Source organism: Panulirus ornatus, chromosome 11 (genome assembly GCF_036320965.1).
Source record: "Panulirus ornatus isolate Po-2019 chromosome 11, ASM3632096v1, whole genome shotgun sequence".
Taxonomy (NCBI): Eukaryota; Metazoa; Arthropoda; class Malacostraca; order Decapoda; family Palinuridae; genus Panulirus; species Panulirus ornatus.
Genome location: NC_092234.1, coordinates 18,707,354 through 18,726,431, shown reverse-complemented (window position 1 = coordinate 18,726,431; position 19,078 = coordinate 18,707,354). Strand labels below are relative to the sequence as shown.

Here is a 19,078-nt window from a genome sequence, read left to right as displayed (position 1 = left end):
CACGCAGGGAATACGTGGGAAGTATTCTTTCTCCCCTATCCCCAGGGATAATATATATATATATATATATATATATATATATATATATATATATATATATATATATATATATATATATAGAGAGAGAGAGAGAGAGAGAGAGAGAGAGAGAGAGAGAGAGAGAGTGTATGGATTACTACATTAAACATCACCAGTTAAAGAAAGAAGTGTATTACAAGACATGTACTGTCATTAGAGACACATGTCTGAAGTGTAAACTTGTGAGAATGTAACGTTGGTTATATACGTTAGTGTAGGTTTGTGTGATCACATTGTAATGTTTGTATTATCATGAGATATAACATGGACGTGTGCTGTTGGCCGCCATGCCTCCTCGGCTACTTACATTCCTGGTTTATCTTGCCGCCATCTTCAGCTGGTGATGTACGTTGCTCATCACGTAAGACGTGTTAGTTTGGTGTCAGGTTATATCCATGATCCCTAGTGTTACCCGTTGGTGACGTCCTTGTGCACACATCATGTACTATTGTCGTACACGACCATGCCAGAATTTAAGCACGGGGCAGTTGTGTGCTGCTGGTGCTGTTCACCCGCTCACCACAGCATCCACACTGCCGGCCCACCTCCCTCCCTACCTTGACATGGCTATGGGCGGGCTGGTCGGTCGGTCGGTCAGGGATGTTCGTTCGTGTGGTCGACTTTCATTAATGGTTTTCATATTCTCTCCAGCCAGGAGTATTATCGCTCACTTCAGTCCAGCCGTGAGTACGGCTTGTGTCAGCTCATAATGCGAAATGTAAATCTTGTAAATTATTATTTCTTACGACTCCAGAAGGATTATATTATCGATAATTATTCCAATACCAATCAAAGAAATATGTACATTCAGGAGTGGTATGGAGACACGATGACTGTATGTTGGAGGTAGTGTATGGTATTAATAAAGTTTACCTTAATTTCTAGTGATGGCCAGACCGGGGTCGTGGCTGAGGTTACGGACGCGGTGCCCCTCGGGCAAGGCCGTGGTCAGTGGCCGTTGTGTATGGATGTCGTCCGGCGGCCGGAGCTTCATGTGTACAGGTAATGATCACGGGTGTGCACGGGTCATCATGGCTTCCTGTACCTTGACTTGGGTTATTAGCTCAGCTCTGTGATACAGCGAACTATGATACGTTGGATTCAGGAGAAGCCGGGGAAAATTCAAATTTTCTTACACGATAGTTGATGTTTGGGAAGATGTAGTATTTTAGTAGTACATCATCTGGAATTATGTGGCTCAGGGAGGTCATAGTTTATATCTAAGAACGTCAGTAAGAGAACGGAGGTGTGGAAACCCTTCCCTTGTATTTCCATTTCTAAAAGTTGGAACATTAGTAAAGGCCGTGTGGGTAGTGCTCATCCTTCTCGATAGCTGAAGCGTTGAATTGTATCTGGATGTTGTCAAGGTGACAAGAAGGAAGATGTTGATAGTAGTGGTTAAGGTAAGGAACCAGGATTGTCGGCCTCTGTGTATGAAACAAAGCTCAGCACTGGGTTTGGGAATATCTTAGAGGTAATGTAAGAGGTTAGTGTGAGGAGGGAAAGATAAGGAAGGGGTAGCACTTTTCCTGAAGTAGGAGTTGTGGAAATATGTGAAAGAGTGTAAGGAAGTCAGCCCTAGACTGATGTGGGTAAAAATGAAGGTGGATTACGAGAGTGGATGAATGTTAGTGTTTATGCACCTGTAAGCCGGGGGAGGGAGGAGGAGTGGTACGTGGTTTGGGAGGAGTGAGTGTGTGTATCAGCAGTTTTGGTGCGAGTGGTCGGTTATTGGTGATGGGTTATATGAATGTGGCTAATGAGGCAGTTAAGGGGACAACTGGGGAACATGGGGTTCTCACTGAGGAAATAAAACTGATGATGAACTTGGGAACTTGTAGGAAATGGACAAATTATAATGAATAGGAATACCTGGAGAGGGACAAGTATACGTTGGTGAGAAAGATGTATGAATTATGTACTATTTGATGAACCTGAAAGAAATGAAACTCATGGTAGTGAATGTGTTCAGAGGGTCAGCTGGTGGGATGTCTGGTCATTACTTGATAGAGAAGAGGATGAAGATTTATAGAGGTTTTAGGTAAAGGGGAAATGATATGGGTAGGAAAAAGAAGGCAAGAGTTAGTGAGCTTAGAAATGAAGCTTGTGTGAAGACATATCAAGTAAAGATTGAGTGCAGAATGGCAGAAGGTGAAAGTGAATGAAGTTAGGGGAGTGGGTGAGAAATGGAAGATACTTAAGGGAAGCAGTGCTGGCATATGCAGGAGAGGTAGGTGGTTGGCATGCGAGAGGTGGGAGGCGGACATGTGAGGAACTGTAGTGATTGGTGGAATGACGAAGTCAGGTTGCTAGCGAAAGAGAAAAGAGAGGCGTTTGGGCGGCATTTGCAAGGAAGGAGTGCATATGATTGGGAAGTGTATAAGAGAAAGCGGCAGGAAATCAAGAGAAAGATGAAGGCGCTGAAGTGTAGGGTAAATGGAAGGTGGAGTGAGCGAGAGTCAGCAAACTTTATGAAGAATGGGAAATGATTTTTTTATGGGTGGAGGTTGATAGAGAAGATAAACAAGATAAATGGGGGTGTTGGTGAGGGGGAATCAGTAAGTGGTATCAGGCAGGGATGAGATGAAGGGAAGATAGCGAGCACTGTGTTGGACCGATCAGTGAGTTAGATGATAGGATGGCAGATGTGTGGGTGAGGGAGGAGCGCCAGGTGACAGATCCCAGGAAATTATCTTGGTGAGGAGGGAAGAGATTGTGACAGCCGTACAGTACACTGTGTGGCAGGTGGTGGCTTTAGTTAGCAGATGTGATTGTTGTTGAATTTCTCAAGAAGGGAGATGTGTGTGGTGTTGTGGGTTAGTGAGGGTTGTTAGTGTATGTATGGCTCATGGTTATTTGTTTGAGGATTGGCAGATTGCCTGTAAAGTACCACTGTGTGTAGGCAAGTTGGGAAAAGTGAATGTTCGTGTAGCAGAAGTATAAGTTTGTTAAGTGTACCTGGTAAGTTGTGTGTCAGGTTGGTGGCATGTACAGAGCTTCACACTGGGAAGGAATAACGTGGTTTCAGGAGTCGTAAAAGATGTGTGGATCAGGTGTTTACCTCGAAGAATGTATGTGAGAAATACTTAGAGAGACTGAGGGATTTGCATGTAGCATTTATGGATCTGGAAAGAGCGTTTGATACAGTTGATATAGATGCTGTACTGGAGCGGTTACGAAGGTGGGAGGGAGGGAAGGTGCGAGATGCAGTCAACACCAGGTACAGATGAGGACGAATGTTGAAGGTCGGCCTGCGGCAGGAATGAATGACGTCACCATGGGTGGTTGGATTGTGTCTCAGTATGGCAGTGAGGGAGGTGCCTGCAGCGGTCCTGGAGAGAGAGAGAGAGAGAGAGAGAGAGAGAGAGAGAGAGAGAGAGAGAGAGAGAGAGAGAGAGAGAGAGAGAGAGAGAGAGAGGAGCAAGTGTGCAGGCTGTAGAGGGTGAGGGTCTGGGAGGTGATTCAGGTGTTTGCTGATAACACGGTAGTGGTGGCAAGCACGGTTGATATAATAACTGCAGAACTTGGTGTCTGAGTTGAGGGGACTGTGTGAAAGGAGACAGTTGTTAACAAATATAAACAGAAGCAAGATTATTGGGTGTAACTGTGGAAAGAGATAGTTCAGTCAGAATGTGAGTTTGAATGGAGAATGTACGGGAGAAGGTGAATGTGTTGGACTTTAAATGCTTGAGGACAATGTGGTGTGCACAGGGTTGGTTGATCAAGCAAGATATGAGAGAGTAAGAGAGAGGTGTGGTATTAAGAAGTGTGAGGATGAGAACCGAAAAGGATGTTTGAAGATGGTGTTGGGAGGGGAGGTGTGGGAGGTGGAGGGGTTACGGAGAAGAGGAAGATGTGATAACACGGAGTGGAAAACATGCTGAGCGCTGCACCCTACTACAGGAAGGTGTGTTAGGGAGAGATTGAACCAGGGCACATGAAGCGGTCAGGGTAACCAGGGCACATGAAGCGGTCAGGGCAACCAGGGCACATGAAGCGGTCAGGGTAACCAGGTCACATGAAGCGGTCAGGGCAACCAGGGCACATGAAGCGGTCAGGACAACCAGGGCACATGAAGCGGTCAGGGCAACCAGGGCACATGAAGCGGTCAGGGTAACCAGGGCACATGAAGCGGTCAGGGTAACCAGGGCACATGAAGCGGTCAGGGCAACCAGGGCACATGAAGCGGTCAGGGCAACCAGGGCACATGAAGCGGTCAGGACAACCAGGGCACATGAAGCGGTCAGGGCAACCAGGGCACATGAAGCGGTCAGGGTAACCAGGTCACATGAAGCGGTCAGGGCAACCAGGGCACATGAAGGGGTCAGGGCAACCAGGGCACATGAAGCGGTCAGGGCAACCAGGGCACATGAAGCGGTCAGGGCAACCAGGGCACATGAAGCGGTCAGGGCAACCAGGGCACATGAAGCGGTCAGGGCAACCAGGGCACATGAAGCGGTCAGGGCAACCAGGGCACATGAAGCGGTCAGGGCAACCAGCGCACATGAAGCGGTCAGGGCAACCAGGGCACATGAAGCGGTCAGGGCAACCAGGGCACAGGAAGCGGTCAGGGTAACCAGGGCACATGAAGCGGTCAGGGCAACCAGGGCACATGAAGCGGTCAAGGTAACCAGGGCACATGAAGCGGTCAGGGCAACCAGGGCACATGAAGCGGTCAGGGCAACCAGGGCACATGAAGCGGTCAGGGTAACCAGGGCACATGAAGCGGTCAGGACAACCAGGGCACATGAAGCGGTCAGGGTAACCAGGGCACATGAAGCGGTCAGGGCAACCAGGACACATGAAGCGGTCAGGGTAACCAGGGCACATGAAGCGGTCAGGACAACCAGGGCACATGAAGCGGTCAGGGTAACCAGGGCACATGAAGCGGTCAGGGTAACCAGGGCACATGAAGCGGTCAGGGTAACCAGGGCACATGAAGCGGTCAGGGTAACCAGGGCACATGAAGCGGTCAGGGTAACAGGGGCAGGTTGGTAGTGCCTGGTTGTGGTGACGGGGTTGTGGTTTCGGTGCATAATAGTCGATGAGAGAGACAGAGGCCAGTGTCCTTCCGTTCTTGCACGTACCTCGCTAACGCGGGAAATGGCGGATATATATATATATATATATATATATATATATATATATATATATATATATATATATATATATATATATATATATTCCTTCAAACATACTCATTTTTGCTTTCCGAGATAATGTTCTCGACTTCCACACATTCTTCAAGGCCCCCAGAATTTTTGCCCCCTCCCCCACCCTATGATCCACTTCCGCTTCCATGGTTCCATCCGCTGCCAGATCCACTCCCAGATATCTAAAACACTTCACTTCCTCCAGTTTTTCTCCATTCAAACTCACCTCCCAATTGACTTGACCCTCAACCCTACTGTACCTAATAACCTTGCTCTTATTCACATTTACTCTTAACTTTCTTCTTCCACTCTCTTTACCAAACTCAGTCACCAGCTTCTGCAGTTTCTCACATGAATCAGCCACCAGCGCTGTATCATCAGCGAACAACAACTGACTCACTTCCCAAGCTCTCTCATCCCCAACAGACTTCATACTTGCCCCTCTTTCCAAAACTTGCATTTACCTCCCTAACAACCCCATCTATAAAGGAATAGTGGTTCCAACAATGTTGTATGGTTGCGAGGCGTGGGCTATGGATAGAGTTGTGCGCAGGAGGATGGATGTGCTGGAAATGAGATGTTTGAGGACAATGTGTGGTGTGAGGTGGTTTGATCGAGTGAGTAACGTAAGGGTAAGAGAGATGTGTGGAAATAAAAAGAGCGTGGTTGAGAGAGCAGAAGAGGGTGTTTTGAAGTGGTTTGGGCACATGGAGAGAATGAGTGAGGAAAGATTGACCAAGAGTATATATGTGTCGGAGGTGGAGGGAACGAGGAGAAGAGGGAGACCAAATTGGAGGTGGAAAGATGGAGTGAAAAAGATTTTGTGTGATCGGGGCCTGAACATGCAGGAGGGTGAAAGGAGGGCAAGGAATAGAGTGAATTGGAGCGATGTGGTATACCGGGGTTGACGTGCTGTCAGTGGATTGAATCAAGGCATGTGAAGCGTCTGGGGTAAACCATGGAAAGCTGTGTAGGTATGTATATTTGCGTGTGTGGACGTATGTATATACATGTGTATGGGGGGGGTTGGGCCATTTCTTTCGTCTGTTTCCTTGCGCTACCTCGCAAACGCGGGAGACAGCGACAAAGTATAAAAAAAAAAAAAATATATATATATATATATATATATATATATATATATATATATATATATATATATATATATATATAGGGGGCGAAAATCCTGGGAGCCTTGAAGAATGTGTGGAAGTCGAGAACATTATCTCGGAAAGCAAAAATGGGTATGTTTGAAGGAATAGTGGTTCCAACAATGTTGTATGGTTGCGAGCCGTGGGCTATGGATAGAGTTGTGCGCAGGAGGATGGATGTGCTGGAAATGAGATGTTTGAGGACAATATGTGGTGTGAGGTGGTTTGATCGAGTAAGTAACGTAAGTGTAAGAGAGATGTGTGGAAATAAAAAGAGCGTGGTTGAGAGAGCAGAGGAGGGTGTTTTGAAGTGGTTTGGGCACATGGAGAGAATGAGTGAGGAAAGATTGACCGAGAGGATATATGTGTCGGAGGTGGAGGGAACGAGGAGAAGTGGGAGACAAAATTGGAGGTGGAAAGATGGAGTGAAAAAGATTTTGTGTGATCGGGGCCTGAACATGCAAGAGGGTGAAAGGAGGGCAAGGAATAGAGTGAATTGGATCGATGTGGTATATCGGGGTTGACATGCTGTCAGTGGATTGAATCAGGGCATGTGAAGCGTCTGGGGTAAACCATGGAAAGCTGTGTAGGTATGTATATTTGCGTGTGTGGACGTATGTATATATATGTGCATGGGGGTGGGTTGGGCCATTTCTTTCGTCTGTTTCCTTGCGCTACCTCGCAAACGTTGGAGACAGCGACAAAGCAAATATATATATATATATATATATATATATATATATATATATATATATATATATATATATATATATATATATATTTATTTATTTTATTTTGCTTTGTCGCTCTCTCCCGCGTTAGCGAGGTAGCGCAAGCAAAAAGACGAAAGAATGGCCCAACCCACCCACATACACATGTATATACATACACATCCGCACACGTAAATGTACATACCTATGCATCTCAACGTATACATATATATACACACCCAGACATATACATATATACACATGCACATAATTCATACTGTCTGCCTTTATTGATTCCCATCGCCACCCCGCCACACATGAAAATGACAACCCCCTCCCCCAAATGTGCGCGAGGTAGCGCTAGGAAAAGACAACAAAGGCCACTTTTGTTCACATTCAGTCTCTAGCTGTCATGTAATAATGCACAGAAACCACAGCTCCCTTTCCACATCCAGGCCCCACACAACTTTCCATGGTTTACCCCAGACGCTTCACATGCCCTGGTTCAATCCATTGACAGCACGTCGACCCCGGTATACTACATCGTTCCAATTCACTCTATTCCTTGCACGCCTTTTACCCTCCTGCATGTTCAGACCCCGATCACTTAAAATCTTTTTCACTCCATCTTTCCAACTCCAATTTGGTCTCCCACTTCTCCTCGTTCCCTCCACCTCTGACACATATATCCTCTTTGTCAATCTTTCCTCACTCATTCTCTCCATGTGACCAAACCATTTCAACACACCCTCTTCTGCTCTCTCAACCACACTCTTTTTATTACCACACATCTCTCTTACCCCATTATTACTTACTCGATCAAACCACCTCGCACCATATATTGTCCTCAAACATCTCATTTCCAGCACATCCACCCTCCTGCGCACAACTCTATCCATAGCCCACGCCTCGCAACCATATAACATTGTTGGAACCACTATTCCTTCAAACATTCCCATTTTTGCTTTCCGAGATAATGTTCTCGACTTCCACACATTCTCCAACGCTCCCAGAACTTTCGCCCCCTCCCCCACCCTATGATTCACTTCCGCTTCCATGGATCCATCCGCTGCCAGATCCACTCCCAGATATCTAAAACACTTCACTTCCTCCAGTTTTTCTCCACTCAAACTTGCCTCCCAATTGACTTGTCCCTCAACCCTACTGTACCTAATAACCTTGCTCTTATTCACATTTACTCTCAACTCTATCCTTTCACACACTTTACCAAACTCAGTCACCAGCTTCTGCAGTTTCTCACACGAATCAGCCACCAGCGCTGTATCATCAGCGAACAACAAGTGACTCACTTCCCAAGCTCTCTCATCCACAACAGACTGCATACTTTTCACTGCTTCTAACAACTTGCCTCCCACACCATATATTCTTAATACCTTCCACAGAGCATCTCTATCAACTCTATCATATGCCTTCTCCAGATCCATAAATGGTACATACAAATCCATTTGCTTTTCTAAGTATTTCTCACATACATTCTTCAAAGCAAACACCTGATCTACACATCCTCTACCACTTCTGAAACCACACTGCTCTTCCCCAGTCTGATGCTCTGTACATGCCTTCACCCTCTCAATCAATACCCTCCCATATAATTTACCAGGAATACTCAACATACTTATACCTCTGTAATTTGAGCACTCACTTTTATCCCCTTTGCCTTTGTACAATGGCACTATGCAAGCATTCCGCCAATCCTCAGGCACCTCACTATGAATCATACATACATTAAATAACCTTACCAACCAGTCAACAATACAGTCACCCCCTTTTTTTACTAAATTCCACAGCAATACCATCCAAACCCGCTACCTTGCCGGCATTCACCTTCCGCAAAGCTTTTACTACCTCTTCTCTGTTTACCAAATAATTTTCCCTAACCCTCTCACTTTGCCCACCACCTCGACCAAAACACCCTATATCTGCCACTTTATCATCAAACACATTCGACAAACCTTAAAAATACTCGCTCCATCTCCTCACATCACCACTACTTGTTATCACCTCCCCATTAGCCCCCTTCACTGAAGTTCCCATTTGTTCCCTTGTCTTACGCACTTTATTTACCTCCTTCCAAAACATCTTTTTATTCTTCCTAAAATTTGATGATACTCTCTCACCCCAACTCTCATTTGCGGGTTAACAAAGTGGGTTAATAAAGGAAGAAAGAAGTACCGTTAGTTTATAGTTACTAGTAATGATGTTCCAGTAAGACCATCATAAGCCATGGTTTAATCACGACCTCTTAATGAGAACATTAATGACCCAACCAGGCCATGGACTGCCAAGCATACTGTGACCTCCTGTAGGCTAAGGCAAGCTACGAATATTCTTACATTTAATATCTAATGTTGATAACATCAGTAGACCATGAATATTCTTACATTTAATATGTAATGTTGATAACATCAGTAGACCATGAATATTCTTACATTTAATATCTAATGTTGATAACATTAGTAGACCATGAATATTCTTACATTTAATATGTAATGTTGATAACATCAGTAGAAATAACGGGTCATGCATCCTAACACACATGCTAATGATAACTAAAACACTAATTCACAAGTGTAAGTTAAGAAATCTACTTAATGCACTTAAGGTTGACCTCAGAACGAGCTGTGTACTGTCATTGCTGCCGTACAGCATAATGCTGGCTAGCGGCTCTGCTTGGTCACGGGTTACGGTAAAAGTTCACATAAGGCAGCATCAACTGATTACACACATGTCCTTCTGGTCAGTTCGGTCCGTACGTGGACGTGGATCCGGGCGTGCGGTAGTCCTCGCTAAGCAACGGCCAACGTTCCCCAGGTCAAGTCGGCCTGTACGTGCACTAGTCTCGTGCAGCGCGGTGCACCCCTCAGCCTGTATATACCAGGTCAACCCACTCTGACTACACAAAACGGACCCAGCTGCGCAGGCCGCCTTGTGACGTCACGCGGCCCTGAACCTTCTTGTAAGGAAACTGTGAGGAAAGGTACGACGGATACTGTGAGGGAAGATACGACGGATACTGTGAGGGAAGGTATGGATACTGTGAGGGAAGGTATGGATACTGTGAGGGAAGGTACGACGGAAACTGTGAGGGAAGGTCCGGATACTGTGAGGAAAGGTACGACGGATACTGTGAGGGAAGGTATGGATACTGTGAGGGAAGGTATGGATACTGTGAGGGAAGGTACGGATACTGTGAGGGAAGGTATGGATACTGTGAGGGAAGGTATGGATACTGTGAGGAAAGGTATGGATACTGTGAGGAAAGGTATGGATACTGTGAGGGAAGGTATGGATACTGTGAGGGAAGGTATGGATACTGTGAGGGAAGGTATGGATACTGTGAGGGAAGGTACGACGGATACTGTGAGGGAAGGTATGGATACTGTGAGGGAAGGTACGGATACTGTGAGGGAAGGTACGACGGATACTGTGAGGGAAGGTATGGATACTGTGAGGGAAGGTACGACGGATACTGTGAGGAAAGGTACGACGGATACTGTGAGGGAAGGTATGGATACTGTGAGGGAAGGTACGGATACTGTGAGGAAAGGTATGGATACTGTGAGGGAAGGTACGACGGATACTGTGAGGGAAGGTATGGATACTGTGAGGGAAGGTACGGATACTGTGAGGGAAGGTACGACGGATACTGTGAGGGAAGGTATGGATACTGTGAGGGAAGGTACGACGGATACTGTGAGGAAAGGTACGACGGATACTGTGAGGGAAGGTATGGATACTGTGAGGGAAGGTACGGATACTGTGAGGAAAGGTATGGATACTGTGAGGGAAGGTACGACGGATACTGTGAGGGAAGGTATGGATACTGTGAGGGAAGGTATGGATACTGTGAGGGAAGGTACAACGGATACTGTGAGGGAAGGTATGGATACTGTGAGGGAAGGTATGGATACTGTGAGGGAAGGTATGGATACTGTGAGGGAAGGTACGACGGATACTGTGAGGGAAGGTATGGATACTGTGAGGGAAGGTACGACGGATACTGTGAGGGAAGGTATGGATACTGTGAGGGAAGGTATGGATACTGTGAGGGAAGGTACGACGGATACTGTGAGGGAAGGTATGGATACTGTGAGGGAAGGTATGGATACTGTGAGGGAAGGTACGGATACTGTGAGGGAAGGTATGGATAATGTGAGGGAAGGTATGGATACTGTGAGGGAAGGTACGACGGATACTGTGAGGGAAGGTATGGATACTGTGAGGGAAGGTATGGATACTGTGAGGAAAGGTATGGATACTGTGAGGGAAGGTATGGATACTGTGAGGGAAGGTATGGATACTGTGAGGGAAGGTACAACGGATACTGTGAGGGAAGGTACGACGGATACTGTGAGGGAAGGTATGGATACTGTGAGGGAAGGTATGGATACTGTGAGGGAAGGTATGGATACTGTGAGGGAAGGTATGGATACTGTGAGGGAAGGTACGGATACTGTGAGGGAAGATATGGATACTGTGAGGGAAGATATGGATACTGTGAGGGAAGGTATGGATACTGTGAGGGAAGATATGGATACTGTGAGGGAAGGTATGGATACTGTGAGGGAAGGTACGGATACTGTGAGGGAAGGTACGACGGATACTGTGAGGGAAGGTATGGATACTGTGAGGGAAGGTATGGATACTGTGAGGGAAGGTATGGATACTGTGAGGGAAGGTACGGATACTGTGAGGGAAGGTATGGATACTGTGAGGGAAGGTATGGATACTGTGAGGGAAGGTACGGATACTGTGAGGGAAGGTACGGATACTGTGAGGGAAGGTATGGATACTGTGAGGGAAGGTATGGATACTGTGAGGGAAGGTATGGATACTGTGAGGGAAGGTATGGATACTGTGAGGGAAGGTATGGATACTGTGAGGGAAGGTACGACGGATACTGTAAGGGAAGGTATGGATACTGTGAGGGAAGGTACGACGGATACTGTGAGGGAAGGTATGGATACTGTGAGGGAAGGTATGGATACTGTGAAGGAAGGTATGGATACTGTGAGGGATGGTATGGATACTGTGAGGGAAGGTACGGATACTGTGAGGGAAGGTATGGATACTGTGAGGGAAGGTATGGATACTGTGAGGGAAGGTATGGATACTGTGAGGGAAGATATGGATACTGTGAGGGAAGGTATGGATACTGTGAGGGAAGGTACGGATACTGTGAGGGAAGGTACGACGGATACTGTGAGGGAAGGTATGGATACTGTGAGGGAAGGTATGGATACTGTGAGGGAAGATACGGATACTGTGAGGGAAGGTATGGATACTGTGAGGGAAGGTAAGGATACTGTGAGGGAAGGTATGGATACTGTGAGGGAAGGTATGGATACTGTGAGGGAAGGTACGACGGATACTGTGAGGGAAGGTATGGATACTGTGAGGGAAGGTACGGATACTGTGAGGAAAGATATGGATACTGTGAGGGAAGGTATGGATACTGTGAGTGAAGGTATGGATACTGTGAGGGAAGGTATGGATACTGTGAGGGAAGGTCCGGATAGTGTGAGGGAAGGTATGGATACTGTGAGGGAAGGTACGGATACTGTGAGGGAAGGTACGGATACTGTGAGGGAAGGTATGGATACTGTGAGGGAAGGTATGGATACTGTGAGGGAAGGTACGGATACTGTGAGGGAAGGTACGGATACTGTGAGGGAAGGTATGGATACTGTGAGGGAAGGTATGGATACTGTGAGGGAAGGTATGGATACTGTGAGGGAAGGTATGGATACTGTGAGGGAAGGTATGGATACTGTGAGGGAAGGTACGACGGATACTGTGAGGGAAGGTATGGATACTGTGAGGGAAGGTATGGATACTGTGAGGGAAGGTATGGATACTGTGAGGGAAGGTATGGATACTGTGAGGGAAGGTATGGATACTGTGAGGGAAGGTATGGATACTGTGAGGGAAGGTATGGATACTGTGAGGGAAGGTAAGGATACTGTGAGGGAAGGTATGGATACTGTGAGGGAAGGTATGGATACTGTGAGGGAAGGTATGGATACTGTGAGGGAAGGTATGGATACTGTGAGGGAAGGTATGGATACTGTGAGGGAAGGTATGGATACTGTGAGGGAAGGTATGGATACTGTGAGGGAAGGTATGGATACTGTGAGGGAAGGTATGGATACTGTGAGGGAAGGTATGGATACTGTGAGGGAAGGTATGGATACTGTGAGGGAAGGTATGGATACTGTGAGGGAAGGTATGGATACTGTGAGGGAAGGTATGGATACTGTGAGGGAAGGTATGGATACTGTGAGGGAAGGTATGGATACTGTGAGGGAAGGTATGGATACTGTGAGGGAAGGTATGGATACTGTGAGGGAAGGTATGGATACTGTGAGGGAAGGTATGGATACTGTGAGGGAAGGTATGGATACTGTGAGGGAAGGTATGGATACTGTGAGGGAAGGTATGGATACTGTGAGGGAAGGTATGGATACTGTGAGGGAAGGTATGGATACTGTGAGGGAAGGTATGGATACTGTGAGGGAAGGTATGGATACTGTGAGGGAAGGTATGGATACTGTGAGGGAAGGTATGGATACTGTGAGGGAAGGTATGGATACTGTGAGGGAAGGTATGGATACTGTGAGGGAAGGTATGGATACTGTGAGGGAAGGTATGGATACTGTGAGGGAAGGTATGGATACTGTGAGGGAAGGTATGGATACTGTGAGGGAAGGTATGGATACTGTGAGGGAAGGTATGGATACTGTGAGGGAAGGTACGGATACTGTGAGGGAAGGTATGGATACTGTGAGGGAAGGTATGGATACTGTGAGGGAAGGTATGGATACTGTGAGGGAAGGTATGGATACTGTGAGGGAAGGTATGGATACTGTGAGGGAAGGTACTGGATACTGTGAGGGAAGGTACGGATACTGTGAGGGAAGGTATGGATACTGTGAGGGAAGGTATGGATACTGTGAGGGAAGGTACGGATACTGTGAGGGAAGGTATGGATACTGTGAGGGAAGGTATGGATACTGTGAGGGAAGGTATGGATACTGTGAGGGAAGGTATGGATACTGTGAGGGAAGGTATGGATACTGTGAGGGAAGGTATGGATACTGTGAGGGAAGGTATGGATACTGTGAGGGAAGGTATGGATACTGTGAGGGAAGGTATGGATACTGTGAGGGAAGGTACGGATACTGTGAGGGAAGGTATGGATACTGTGAGGGAAGGTATGGATACTGTGAGGGAAGGTATGGATACTGTGAGGGAAGGTATGGATACTGTGAGGGAAGGTATGGATACTGTGAGGGAAGGTATGGATACTGTGAGGGAAGGTATGGATACTGTGAGGGAAGGTATGGATACTGTGAGGGAAGGTATGGATACTGTGAGGGAAGGTATGGATACTGTGAGGGAAGGTATGGATACTGTGAGGGAAGGTATGGATACTGTGAGGGAAGGTATGGATACTGTGAGGGAAGGTATGGATACTGTGAGGGAAGGTATGGATACTGTGAGGGAAGGTATGGATACTGTGAGGGAAGGTATGGATACTGTGAGGGAAGGTATGGATACTGTGAGGGAAGGTATGGATACTGTGAGGGAAGGTATGGATACTGTGAGGGAAGGTATGGATACTGTGAGGGAAGGTATGGATACTGTGAGGGAAGGTATGGATACTGTGAGGGAAGGTATGGATACTGTGAGGGAAGGTATGGATACTGTGAGGGAAGGTACGGATACTGTGAGGGAAGGTATGGATACTGTGAGGGAAGGTACTGGATACTGTGAGGGAAGGTATGGATACTGTGAGGGAAGGTATGGATACTGTGAGGGAAGGTATGGATACTGTGAGGGAAGGTACGACGGATACTGTGAGGGAAGGTATGGATACTGTAAGGGAAGCTATGGATACTGTGAGGGAAGGTATGGATACTGTGAGGGAAGGTATGGATTCTGTGAGGGAAGGTACGGATACTGTGAGGGAAGGTACGACGGATACTGTGAGGGAAGGTACGACGGATACTGTGAGGGAAGGTATGGATACTGTGAGGGAAGGTATGGATACTGTGAGGGAAGGTATGGATACTGTGAGGGAAGATACGGATACTGTGAGGGAAGGTATGGATACTGTGAGGGAAGGTATGGATACTGTGAGGGAAGGTATGGATACTGTGAGGGAAAGTGTAGGGTAAAGTGTAGATGAAGCTACGTTTTCTTCCGTCCTTTACCATCAAGTTTCGTTGTTTAGGGCCTATGACGTAGCATACAGGCTCCACCCACATGCGTATGGGTCGACTTGGTATACACAGGTGCGCACGGCGCATGTCCTTTGGTACGGCTCATTGTTTCCGTCCACACACACAGCATCCCGGAGCTCGACCCCAACACTTGGGTCCCGCTGTTCCTTGGCTCTCGCTGTAGTTCGCCCCCCCCCCCCCTCAACTGTTGCTAGAATTGAAGTTATCATTGCCTCTTGTGGACATATTATTGCCTCGTTACCCTCACAGGAGGAAGATCCATGTCCAGTCTGGTGTGTAACAGAGCGAGGTCTGGTTGACCGGGATCGCTGATACGTGGTAATGTTACACCCTCCCGGTTGGTATACTGTCTCCATGGTGGCCAGGTACACACTGGCCTTCCTCTGCTCTGTGTAATCGTAATTACTCCACTAACTCGCTTCATCATTTTTCCACACTTGATACATTTTCTTTGTCACCTTAATTGTCACTTACATGTTTTCGTACGATCTAGAGTGATGTTTACAGCTAACTACTAGACAATTTTACAAGACTGTCCTTAATCGGTGATCTCACGATGCGTGAGTGAGGCGAGGGATGAACACCAGCCATCATGGTTCACATCCCTGGTGACACAGGCCGGTCTGCCTGCCTAATGTTTACACACACACACACACACACAAGCCCATTTATCTCCCACCTTGTTATATATATATATATATATATATATATATATATATATATATATATATATATATATATTTTTTTTTTTTTTGCTTTGTCGCTGTCTCCCGCGTTTGCGAGGTAGCGCAAGGAAGCAGACGAAAGAAATGGCCCAACCCACCCCCATACACATGTATATACATACGCCCACACACGCAAATATACATACCTACACAGCTTTCCATGGTTTACCCCAGACGCTTCACATGCCCTGATTCAATCCACTGACAGCACGTCAACCCCGGTATACCACATCGATCCAATTCACTCTATTCCTTGCCCTCCTTTCACCCTCCTGCATGTTCAGGCCCCGATCACACAAAATCTTTTTCACTCCATCTTTCCACCTCCAATTTGGTCTCCCACTTCTCCTCGTTCCCTCCACCTCCGACACATGTATCCTCTTGGTCAATCTTTCCTCACTCATTCTCTCCATGTGCCCAAACCATTTCAAAACACCCTCTTCTGCTCTCTCAACCACGCTCTTTTTATTTCCACACATCTCTCTTACCCTTACGTTACTTACTCGATCAAACCACCTCACACCACATATTGTCCTCAAACATCTCATTTCCAGCACATCCATCCTCCTGCGCACAACTCTATCCATATCCCACGCCTCGCAACCATACAACATTGTTGGAACCACTATTCCTTCAAACATACCCATTTTTGCTTTCCGAGATAATGTTCTCGACTTCCACACATTCTTCAAGGCTCCCAGAATTTTCGCCCCCTCCCCCACCCTATGATCCACTTCCGCTTCCATGGTTCCATCCGCTGCCAGATCCACTCCCAGATATCTAAAACACTTCACTTCCTCCAGTTTTTCTCCACTCAAACTTACCTCCCAATTGACTTGACCCTCAACTCTACTGTACCTAATAACCTTGCTCTTATTCACATTTACTCTTAACTTTCTTCTTTCACACACTTTACCAAACTCAGTCACCAGCTTCTGCAGTTTCTCACATGAATCAGCCACCAGCGCTGTATCATCAGCGAACAACAACTGACTCACTTCCCAAGCTCTCTCATCCCCAACAGACTTCATATTTGCCCCTCTTTCCAAAACTCTTGCATTCACCTCCCTAACAACCCCATCACACACCCCTGCCGCAAACCTACATTCACTGAGAACCAATCACTTTCCTCTCTTCCTACACGTACACATGCCTTACATCCTCGATAAAAACTTTTCACTGCTTCTAACAACTTTCCTCCCACACCATATATTCTTAATACCTTCCACAGAGCATCTCTATCAACTCTATCATATGCCTTCTCCAGATCCATAATTGCTACATACAAATCCATTTGCTTTTCTATTTCTCACATACATTCTTCAAAGCAAACACCTAATCCACACATCCTCTACCACCTCTGAAACCACACTGCTCTTCCCCATATAATTTACCAGGAATACTCAACAAACTTATACCTCTGTAATTTGAGCACTCACTCTTATCCCCTTTGCCTTTGTACAATGGCACTATGCACGCATTCCGCCAATCCTCAGACACCTCACCATGAGTCATACATACATTAAATAACCTTACCAACCAGTCAATAATACAGTCACCCCCTTTTTTAATAAATTCCACTGCAATACCATCCAAACCTGCTGCCTTGCCGGCTTTCATCTTCCGCAAAGCTTTTACTACCTCTTCTCTGTTTACCAAATCATTTTCCCTAACCCTCTCACTTTGCACACCATCTCGACCAAAACACCCTATATCTGCCACTCTATCATCAAACACATTCAACAAACCTTCAAAATACTCACTCCATCTCCTTCTCACAACACCACTACTATATATATATATATATATATATATATATATATATATATATATATATATATATATATATATATATATTCACAACATTCCCGCCTGTTGCACAGGGTTCCGGGTTCGATCCTGGCTGTTGGAGGTTTGTATGTTCTATTAAGGTGCGCGTTCATTTGCACTTTGTTCGTGTATATATATATATATATATATATATATATATATATATATATATATATATATATATAATATATATATATATATATGAATTGTCGTTGGTGGAGTGTGGGATACGTTTTCTGGAACAATATGGCATGGAGGAAGATGCGTAGTTGTGTGAGGAATAATGGCTGTGTCTGTTCTTCGTTTTCTATAATTTTTTCTCTGATGTTGAAGGCTGCAGTCAGGGACTGGTGCCGTGTGCTCATACCACACCACAGGGCCGGCGTCATGGTTGAACCAAGAGACACCCAGACCGTATTCACTGTCCCAACTGATTCAGTCACACGTCTGCACTTCTGGGACAAAGCTAACGCTTCAAAGCTGGACTCCATTGTAGTGGACGCTTACACTAGAAAGCTTAGTATCTAAGCTGCTAGAGTTGTGTACATGTGGGGAAATGGGAAGGACAGATAACGCGAGAGCTGATGGTTCAGTACGAGGTTATCTGTGGTGGTCTGGCCGGGAGGAGATACAGGGTAGTGGAGCAGGAGGTTTGGACGGGTACCATAGATCCATCAGTAAACACAGATGCTGTATCAGGTATCGTATCAGGTATCAGGGGGAGATGCCACCAGGATCAGGGGCCCAGGTCTAGTTAACCGACCAGAGGAACAGGAAGAACAAACCTGGACACAGGGACTCCAGCAGAGACAAACTAAACGTTTTGACCTGGATGATGGACCAGACCGAGTGCTTACCATGTCATACCAGCAGCTGCACCAGACAGCCGGGTAGATCACGCCTCCCCCTCACTCACTGACCTGGCCTAATGGCATATTGGTCTCCGGGGGTGAGCAAACACCCCTGCCTCCAAAAAATAATAAATGAATAGATAAATGAAGCAAAATAGATAAAAACGAAAATAATGGCTGAAAATGAGGTAAATAGCATGAACTACGTAAGTCATCATATGAACAAAACCAAAAAGACTATGACAAAACCAACGTTTTTTTTCCCTTGTTTATCGTTAATATGTTTGAGGCAAGATCTGGTCAACGTTACTTGCAG

General features: G+C 46.1%; 1 protein-coding gene across 2 annotated transcripts in view; it reads right to left on the bottom strand.

Moving 5' to 3' along the window:
- The window catches only part of LOC139751353 (mitochondrial ornithine transporter 1), a 75,635-nt gene that overhangs the window by 54,508 nt on the left and 2,049 nt on the right, over positions 1-19,078 (bottom strand). Inside the window, exon 1 of one of the 2 annotated variants that reach the window (XM_071666713.1) lies at positions 386-659. The exons of the other annotated variant lie outside the window; for it this stretch is intronic. The gene's annotated coding sequence lies outside the window, so the exon portion shown is untranslated. Of the gene's footprint in view, positions 1-385; positions 660-19,078 lie in introns of those variants that run through there. 2 annotated transcript variants of the gene reach the window in all.